Here is a 10,658-nt window from a genome sequence, read left to right on the forward strand (position 1 = left end):
CCTCATTATCCCTCATCCAGTTCCTCTGGGTCAGCATGGCTGACTCAGAGGATTCTGAGTCCAATGGTCAAGCCATGATAGATTGACTCCCAGACCTTGGCAGATCTGGCTCCCACAAGCTCTGCAGGTCAGCACCTCTTCCGCATGCTAGGCTTTCAACCCCTCCACCCACCAAACCAAACCCATACCTATCCTCCCAGTCCAGCCCAGCCCCTCCACACATCCGCACTCACTACCTTCCCAGAATGCACCCCTCAGTCACCAAGAGAGTTGTTAAATCAACAGAACTAAGCCCACCTGAAAAAAGTGTAGTCATCAGAAAACACACCTTCCATGTGCGATGCTGCGTGACAGCCCTCTACACTAGACCTGTTTCTTTTTTTTTTAATCTTTTTTATGCTTTATTTAACTTTATTTTATGTGCATTGGTGTGAAGGTGTCAGATCCCCTGCAACTGGATCTTCAGACAGTTGTGAGCTGCCATGTGGGTGCTGGGAATTGAACCCGGGTCCTCTGGAAGAGCAGTCAGTGCTCTTAACCACTGAGCCATATCTCCAGCCCCTAGACCTGTTTCTTACGGAAGAGCATGACTTCCCTTTCTTGTCTGCTGGAAAACAATCCATTAAAGCACACACGGGGGCAGGGAGATGACTCAGTTGGTGAAGTGCTTACCGCACAGGTGTGGAGACCCGAGTTCCAATCTCCAGCAACCATGTAAAAAAGCTGGGGGCCATCTGTGGGCGCCTGTAATCTTAGCACTGGGAAAACGGCAACAGGACAATTGCTGACACTTATGGTTCAGCCAGCTGCGCCGAATTGGTAAGCTCCAGGTTTGGTAAGTAACCCTGTCTCAAAAGCTAAAGTAAACAGTGATTGAGAAAGACATCTGATAAGGACGTCTGGCCTACAGAGAGAGAGAGAGAGAGAGAGAGAGAGAGAGAGAGAAAGGAGAAGGAGGAGGAGGAGGAGGAGGAGGAGGAGGAGGAGGAGGAGGAGGAGGAGGAGGAGGAGGAGGAGGGAGAGCAAGGACATGTACACAAACACACCAAATAAAAGACAGAGTAGATTGATAACTGCTTAAGGCTGGGGATTTGGAAGAATTTGGGGGTGATGCATAAAGAATATTGGGGGTTTTTTAGGTAGTGAAGATGAAAATGGTTTCCAGTTGATGGACCCGATGGCTGGAAAACTGTGGATATAAGAAAATCATTAAAGGGTCTGGAGAGACGTCTCAGAAGTTGAGAGCACTGATTTGATGCATGCTCACTGGAAGCTCACAGCCATCTGTAACTCCAGTCCCAAGGGATCCAGTGCCTTCTTCTGGCCTCTGAGGCCACCATGCACGAGCATGGAACACATACACTCATGTAGGTAAAATATTCACACACACAATAAAAATAACTAAATGGTTTTTTAAAGAAGAAAACCATCAGTTGTGTACTTTAAGGGAGTCTTGTTCTGAGCACGGAGGTGTGTCTCTGTAATCTGAGCACTAGGGAAGCTAAGGTAGGAGAATTACAAGTTCAAGGGTAGACTGGGCTGCATAGCGATAGGGTATCCTGGACAGTGAACGCTGTCTCAAGATGACAAAAAGCAAGAAGACGAACAGTAAATTGGATGATTTGTAAAGTCTGCCACTACAAGGCTGTCACCAAGCTGGCAAACACAAAGACCTGAGTCCTCCTTACCCTTCTCTTAACGTTTATCAGCTATGGGTCACAGGTGGCCATGACAATTGTCCTTACAAAACTACATGACCCACACGATTCCAATAACACTGGAATCATTTCCAACAAATTTAAAGCAGCCTTTTTTTTTTTTAAGCAGAAAAATGAGCACTTATCTTGAAGAGCTGTCACACTCCCTGAGGGAGCAACCGCTGCCCTACCAGCCACACACTAGCTGATAAAGCCAGGCTAGGGAGGGCTGTTTTGCATCACTAATGGCCTCGAGCCTGCAATGACGTCAGCCAGGAATAACTGTGGCGTGAGCTTCACAAAGAAAGGCCGTCATGCTAGAACAAAGGGAAGGGCCATCCAAGTGTGCTTCTAAAACCATCCCCTTTGTTTGCTGCTGCCCCATATTCCTGCCCAGCAAGGGAGTCTGGATTGCCAGGGCATTGGAGACGTTCAGATCCTGTCCTTGGCAGCTGCCGTGACCTAAGCTCAAGCCACAGACCCCCAGCCAGCTCCTCTGCTGTGGAGGTCACTCCTGAAGTGGCATAGGCTCACAGTTAGCATCACAGAGTGATCCTGAGGCTCAGTGTAGGTAGAAGAGACAGAAGGGGGAGTTTTCTGGAGGCTTCCTCTGGGAACGAGCATCCTCACATCTCTAGAAGAACTTCTAGAAACCCAGCATTTCCTCCCAGACAAGGCTGGATTGGTGCTTCACGATGTGTGGCAACTTATTCAGAAGGTTAGTGACTTTAAAACAACAAATGTTGGTTACCAGCTGTGTCTTCTATCAGTGGCCAAACAGGAGCAGCCTAGGGTGTACGCCTCTAACCCTGAGCTCTTCATGATGGCGCCTCTGTCACCCCAGGCTTAGCTGGAGCTTCAGGGCCAGCATTTGAGCCTTTCTTCAGGACTTCTCAGAGGCTGTTGGCAGTAGCCACTGGCTTTCCTAGCTGTGGATCTTGGGCCTCAGTTTCTCACCTCTAGGGCAGCTGTGTGTCTTTCCCAACATGGTAGCCATTTCCCAGCCAGACAAAAGTCCAGAGAGAGAGAGAGAGAGAGAGAGAGAGAGAGAGAGAGAGAGAGAGAGCGCAGAAGGCTGCTCTGAGGTAACAGGCCATTGCTCCTACTCTGTTGTGTTTGTAGCAACTCACCAAGCCAGGTCTGCACTGAAACAGAGGGTTATAGGATCCACCTTTGAAAGGAAGTAAAGGAAGTGCCGAAGAATGTGCTGATGTATTTAACCCATACAGATGGAGTCTGAAGCCCCTAAGAAACTTTCCCCTTCCTTTCCCAGATTCTAGCTTTTAAAAATTTTTCCATTTTTTTCAAAAACAAAATAGAAGAAATGATTACAACCACTGAGGCGTTAATTGGCATAACATGCACACACAATTTATATGGGAAGACAGGTGTGTTTATAACAAGAAAATAAGTCAAATTAAAGTAGGCGTCATAGGAAACATTTAAAAAATGAACATATGTGACAATGGGTATCCCTATTTGTGGCAGGGTTGAAGGGAAGAGGACACGGATGGCCAGGCATACCACAAGGTATGGGGTTCACAGCAACAGTTAAAAAATGTTCCCAAATGTGTCACAATTTTGGTCCCTAGAGGTTTAATTCTACAGAGGTAGACTGCTCAAGTGTCTAGCTACTGAGAGGGAAAGAGATTGAATAGGCTTCTGGGAGTTACAAGATTTATGCAAGCCAAAGCTGACCCCCACCCCGAGCTGGCTCTCTACCACAGTTCTCACCTTTTTCTGAGAAATATCAAGAAGAAACAGACACTGTGCAGTTACTGTCTCCAGGGGAAACCTGTGGCAACCGAACTACTCCCCTTATTGCTGGTACCACGAGACTCTCCAAGTTCATTTTTGTTGCTGTTAGGTCTTAGTTTGTTTTGTTTTGGGGTACTTTTTATTGCTTTTTGTTTTGTTTTGAGACAGGAACTCACTGTAGCCCTAGCTGGCCTGGAATTTCCTACTTAACCCAGGCTGGCCTTGAACTCATAATAAGCCACCACACCAGCAAGGCAGGTTTACCATGATTGATGAGAAGACCACTTAAGATTCCTTTCTCCCAGAAAGTGGAACGTATACTTGAATGCATTGGCACAGGAGACCACTTCCTAAATATAACCTCAATAGCACAGACACTGAGAGAAACAAATAATAAATGGGACCTCCTGAAACTGAGACGCTTCTGTAATCAAAGGACAAGGTCAACAAGACAAAACAGCAGCCTACAGAATGGGAAAAGATTTTCACCAACCCCACATTGGACAGAGGACTGGTCTCCAAAATATACAAAGAACTCAAGAAACTTGACATCAAAAAAGCAAATAATCCAATAAAAAATGGGATACAAACCTAAACAGAGAACTTTCAACAGACAAATCTCAAATGGCTGAATGACTCTTAATGAAATGTTCAACATCCTTAGCCATCAGAAAAATGCAAATCAAAATAACTCTAAGATTTCATCTTATACCTGTCATAATGGCCAAGATCAAGAACACTGATGACAACTTATGCTGGAGAGATTGTGAGGTAAAGGGAACACTCCTTCATTGCTGGTGGGAGTGCAAACTAGTACAGCCCCTATGGATATCAGTATGGCAATTTCTCAGAAAATTAGGAAACAACCTTCCTCAGGACCCAGTAATATCACTTTTGGGTGTACAACCAAAGAATGCTCAATCATACCACAAGGACATATTCTCAGCTATGTTCATAGCAGTATTGTTTGTCATAGCCAGAACCTGGAAACAATCTAGATGCCCCTCAATTGAAGAATGGATAAAGACAATATGGTACATTTACACAATGGAGTACTACACAGCAGAAAAAAATAATGACATCTTAAAATTTGCAGGTAAATGGATGGATCTAGAAAAACACCTTGAGTGAGGCCACCCAGACCCAGAAAGCCAAATATAATATGTACTCACTCATAAATGATTTTTTAGACTTAAACAAAGAAAAGCCAGCCTGCAGTCCATAACCCCGGAGAACCTAGAAACAAAGAGGACCATAAGAGAGACATACATGGATCTACATAGGAAGTAGAAAAAGGCAAGATCTCCTGAGTAAATTAGGAGCATGGGGGGTCATGGGAGAGAGTAGAAGGGGAGAGAGGAGGAAGGGATGGGAACAGAGAAAATTGTATAGCTCAATAAAAACAAATAAAAAAAACTAAGAAAAAAAACGCAAAAAAAATATTCCTTGCTCTCATGGGAAGATGGGGGAAGAATGCCTGCCAGGTAAGCTGAAGTTAAGCCCATTCTCTGTTCTATAGTGGGCTCCTTTCTTGCTCAACAGGTAGGAATCTTTGGGAAGCATTGGCACTTCACTCTCAGGAAGAACCTGTCCAACTTAGACCAAGTTCTAGCTCTCCTTGCACCTCTTCAAGTTAGCAAGTCCTTAAAGACTCTTGAACAGCAAACTTCCAAAAGACTGCATTCAGGAACTGTATTTCAGATCTCTGAGTTTGAGGCCAGTCTGGTCTACACAGTAGAGTTCTGTGGCAGCTAGGGCTTCATGGTAAGATCTGCCTCAAAAAAAAAAAATAAAAATTAAAACTTTTTTAAAAAAGTGGTAACCTTGGTTTCTGTATACATGAAGCCAGTTTTTCAATCAGGCTATGGAAGCAGAAAGTAGAAGCAGCTTCCAGTAGCTACAGACCATTACCTTGATTCTAGTCAAAGTGTCAACAGTTGTCCAAAGTCACTGTTCGCTGTACAAAAGAGCAAAGTTCATCAGTTTAGTGTGAACTTTCCTTTTAAAGGAAGCTGAAGGAAGTAAATATGCGGTCAACCTTGGGTGGCTGCGAATTAAAACCATTCATAATTGCCAAGAGTGACTCATTTAAGGGCAACAGCTGAGCATGCCCCCACCTACACGTGACAGACACTAAGACGCTACATCCAAAGCCTGACTTGGCAAGTATCACTCTCCAGTAACACCAGCAAAGAGGAGGAGCAAAGGACTATTTCTGCAATGTTTTGGTGTCCAGCTAGCAGAGTACAGACTGTTCCCAGGGCCAATGCGCACTCCAGACAGAAGAAAGTGGATGCATTATTTATTCCTCTTTGCTTTTTGCTTGAGAGGAATGTTTATCTAATGTTTGGTCATTCCAATATACTTTGAAATGATCCTACATTGGCTTAGTCCACAAAGCATTGGCACAAAAGCTACCACCAGGTAAAAGAGAATCATCTTGTGAACTTGCTGTCCCACCCAAGCAACTGCACAAGAGAAAGGGCCTTGATTATCAGGTACATTTCAGGCCCTTCTTCCTTCAGCGGAAAGAACTGTTTCCACCAGCCCAAAGCCCTGCTTTGATTTTTACAAGATTAATGCAAGTGTCATGAAAACTTTGTGGTCCTTTAGTGGTCCATTTACTGGAGCTAAAAATTCTAGGCTCCAGGATGGGAACAAGATCGCCAGCCAGACACAAAGGTACAACAAAACAGCGCCTACGAGCACAGAGGGTCGCAGTTAGTAGTGAGGAACAACAGGAACCACACCATGGCCTGGAAACCGGGCTCTTTCCAAGGCAGAACTGCACTGACCATTAGCATCCCCTCTCCCATCGGCTGCTCGTCCAGACCTGCAGGATCTGCAGTCAGCAGGTTGCTGCTGCTATCATTCCCTGCACCCAGGAGCAGCCTCAAGGAGTTTGAAGTCACCCTGTCACCCTTCACAGATGCTAGCAACCTGAGCACCAGCCCCAGAGCCTTAATAGACATTCTATAGCCTCAAAGAACCAATTTCTAGATAGATGTAAAGAAAGACACCAGCGCCTTAATGCCCATGTGAACTAAGCCAGCCCTAGGCCAGGCCTTCTTTGAAAGTTCACCGTTGGGTATGGGACATCTTGCTTAGGGGTCCAGGTTGCTTAATTTCTGATGTTTGAATCCCATACAGAGCCTGGCAGGGATGAAGGTGGCAGTCTTGAAACTCATGAGACACCGTCATCCATGAATTTTACAGGAGTCACTTCCCTCCCGGGGGACATCCAGAACACTACAATCAGCTCAGCAGGCACAGGGAGACACTGAGCTCTCATTTATTTGAGGAGGACACCTGAGGAGGACACTCAGCTAATAGGAAATTCACAGACATATGTAGCATGCTCCCAGACAGAACACTCAAACACCAGGCTTTTCTACATCAAAGCCAGTCTCTCCCTCAGAAACCCATTGTCTAGGCTGAGATCAGGCCTCAATGGCTCTTTCACCTTGCAGGCTTTTTACCTACTGTTCAGAGAGGCACCAGTGTGCAGTAAGAAAGGGCAAATGTTTCCTCATATTTATGGAAAAATTAACACACACACACACCAACAGGATCATTAAGAAAGGAGTTTTATTGGCTGAATAAGATTTGGGTAGATTAAAAAGTGCAAATCACAGGCTTTAAGAAGATAGGAATATACTGTCTCTTACTTAAAAGAAGTCCAAAGATAGACTACCTAGAGCTGGTGAGGGGTCCTCCCCAAACCCTAGACTCCATCATCCTACTTGTCTGTGTGAGCACTTGTCTGCACCCCCATGGCCATTCCACAGTCCACAGTGCTGCCAGAACCCTCACCATGCTATTGACCAGAGGAAGAGAAATGGTAAAGAAGCCAGCCTGGGCTACAAAAGGAGACCTGTTGAAAGAAAGACGGGTGGGGGAGAAGGGAAGAAAAGAGAGAGAGGACAGGATAGGGAAAGGGACAGAGAGGAAGAACAGGAAAGGAGGGAGACAAAGAAGGTAAGGGGGACCCTTCCCACACAGCTAGCTGGCTTTAGCAGCCTACCCTGAAGCTCCACACAAGGTCACCCATCTCACTGGTCACAATTTAAGCAGGTGACATCACCCAGCTACACCAAGCCTAGCAAGAGTGGTGTTTTGGTGCTAATATGCCAGCCGGGCTACCTGGCCTTGGTGAGTTAGGCCGCACTGGGAAAGAACGGAAGCAAAGAATATATGCTTGAGCTTATGCTGTGTCACTGAGAGTGACATTCTGCCGACCATTCTCTCTTATGAAGCACCACTTCCATGGTAAAGACTCCAAAACCACAAAAGTGAGCCCCAAGTTACCTCCTTCCCTGGAAGGAGCAATTCTAATTGCAAGTGAATAGGCATGGTTGGGTCAGTCATGGGCCCTTCCAGAATTTTCTGGGGTTGTTTTTGAGGCAGGCTCCCAAGCCCAAGGCTACCCTTGAACTTGTGTAGCAGAGGATGGCCTCCAAATTCTGACCCTCTCCTTTTCACCACCCAACAATCAAGATTCAGGCACACTGGTTTACTGAGTGCTGGGGATGGAAGCCATGGCTGTATGCATGGCAGGCAAGCACTCTCCCGAGTTCTATTCCCCGTGCCCCTTCCAGAAATTTCTTAAGTTCTTACTTAGTGGGGGTGCAGGGAAGAGGGAAGTCGATGGTGAAAAGGAAGCCAGAGATGGAAGAATGGAGAGGGGACCCATACAAAGCTCCACCGGTCACTATCAGGACCCTTGTTCTGTGCCATGGCTCCAGAGATCCAGGTGCACCCCTGACTTTCTTATAAATCTCTTGTCTGTGTCCTCAGCTCCACCTAGGTTTCTTTCATGATTCCAGCTATCTTTCCCTTTCCACCAGGGACGAGCTCTTATGTTTATAACACTTTATATAATCATGTTGGAATTCTTTGTGGAGCCGATGGCAGAAATCCATCTGAAACTAGATGAAACAAAAATGAATACATAAATAAAGAGTCATGTAAATAAATTTGAAAAGTTCAAGGGCAGAAGTTAGCACACCAAAGGAAACTGATGGCTCAAATGTTCAGCTTGTATTCCTGCCTCCTATTCTTTCTTCCTTGTTGCCAGCCTTCTCCTGTAAGAAACCACACATAGCCAGAAAGAAACACAGGGATCTCTCCCAACCCCAAGGTCCTGGAAACCCCTCTAACAAAGACATAGAAGGACTACCCTCTCCAGTGCCCATGATATCACTGAGAAACTGATTGACCAGTTTGAGTCACATGCACAGCCCTTGCCCAAACACAGTGGACCGGGTTCTGGCACCTAATAGGCAAGGCCAGGCCAGGCAGCACCTTGGGGTTGATTTGGCATCAAGAGCCCTATAAGAAAAGAGAAGAGAGCATCCCTTCAGCACATAGAGGTGCTGAGCCGACTGGAGACATAATCGCACAATTTTGTTTTATGAAACAAACAAGGGGTTTGGAGCCAGATGGACTTGGTTTCAAATCTTAGTTCAACCACTGAGTAATTGTGTGGATTCAGGAAAGTCACTTGAGCCATGTGTAGACAGAAGTTTCTGTCCTACCTGGTCCTGCAGCCATTCAGTCCCAAAGAAACACACAGAGGCTTATATTAATTATAAACTGTGTGGCCTCTTAGCTCAGGCTTATTACTAACTAGCTCTTACAACTTAAATTAACCCATAATTCTTATCTATGTTTAGCCACATGGCTTGGTACTTTTTCTCAATGAGGCATTCTTATCTTGTTTCCTCTGCTTCTGACTGGTGACTGACTCCCTGCCTTTCCTCTTCCCAGAATTCTCCTAGTCTGGTTCCCCTGCCTATACTTCCTGCCGGATACTGGCCAATCAGTGTTTTATTAAACCAATACAAACAAGTGACAAATCTTTACAGTCTACAAGAATATTATCCCACAGCAGCCATGTGAGAATTAATGTTTTCATCTCCAAAATGGATATAATCACACCTGTCTGTTGAGGTTGTGGCAAGGATTTCTGGGGACAATGAAGTGTTTGGAAAGGTCGCATATTCTCAAGATAGCACATGTAACCTCACTAATCTAAAGATCACCCATTGTAGCTAGGCTTGATGTTTAGACCCTCTGTAAATGAAAGCCAAGTACCTCAGGGATAGAGAGGTGGTTCAGTGGTTTAGAGCACATCCTGCTTTTACAGAGAGCCAGAGTTTGTTCCCAGCACTGATAACTGCCTGTAACTCCAGCTCCAGGTGATCCAACACCTTCTTCTGGCCTCCTTGGACACCCGCACTCATGTGCCCATAACCCACCCACACACATAATCATAATTAAAGATAAAATAAATCTTAGGGTGCCTCTTTCCCCGTTCGCTTCCAGCTCCAGGCGTTCCACTAAGTCACACATCAGCTCCCCTACACACGCACTCTACCTGGCAACCCTCCTAGCAAAACAAGTTATTGAAGACTCAGTGAACCCAGAGATGTATGACAAGAAACAAGCCCTGGAAAAGAGCACGGCTTTACTAAACCTAAGTCACAGTGTGTGACTGCTAAACCCTTTCTATTATTATTTCCACTCAGTTCGTGTGTGTGTGTGTGTGTGTGTGTGTGTGTGTGTGTGTGTGTACATGCATGCAGGTGTGTTTGCCCATTCAGGCACATACATATGGAGACCAGAGACTGACAGCCAGATGTATTCTTCAAATGCATCTCCAGATTTGGTTTTTGTTGTTTGTTTTGAGACAGGGTCTCTCAATGAACCTGCAACTCAGTTTTGTTTAGACTGGCCAGCAAGTCCCTGGGGGTCTTCACCTCCCACACTTGGGCTATAGATGTTATCACACCTGCCCTTTTCCTTTTTATGTGAGGACTGGGGATCTGAACTCAGACCCTCATGCTTGCACAGCAAGCACCTCATCCACTTATCTCCCCAGCGCATCACACTCAGTCCCTTTTTCTTCCCTGTCTGTCTGTCTGTCTGCTTATCTATATCTAATCTCTCTGTCCATTTCTTCGGTTTCTGTCTTTCTCCTCCAGTCCCTTCCCTTCCTTTTCCTTCCTCCCTTCACCTTGGGAAGGTGTACCTGTTAGCTTTTGCCAACTTGACACACACTAAGCACCTAAGAACAGGGAAACTCAATTAAGAAATTTCCTTAATTAGATTGGCCTGTGCACATGTCTATGGGGGCATTTTCTTGATGGATGGTTGATATGGGAGGACCCAGACAACTGTGGACAGTGCCACCCCTGGGCA

The sequence above is a fragment of the Microtus pennsylvanicus genome, chromosome 3 (genome assembly GCF_037038515.1).
Source record: "Microtus pennsylvanicus isolate mMicPen1 chromosome 3, mMicPen1.hap1, whole genome shotgun sequence".
Classification (NCBI taxonomy): domain Eukaryota; kingdom Metazoa; phylum Chordata; class Mammalia; order Rodentia; family Cricetidae; genus Microtus; species Microtus pennsylvanicus.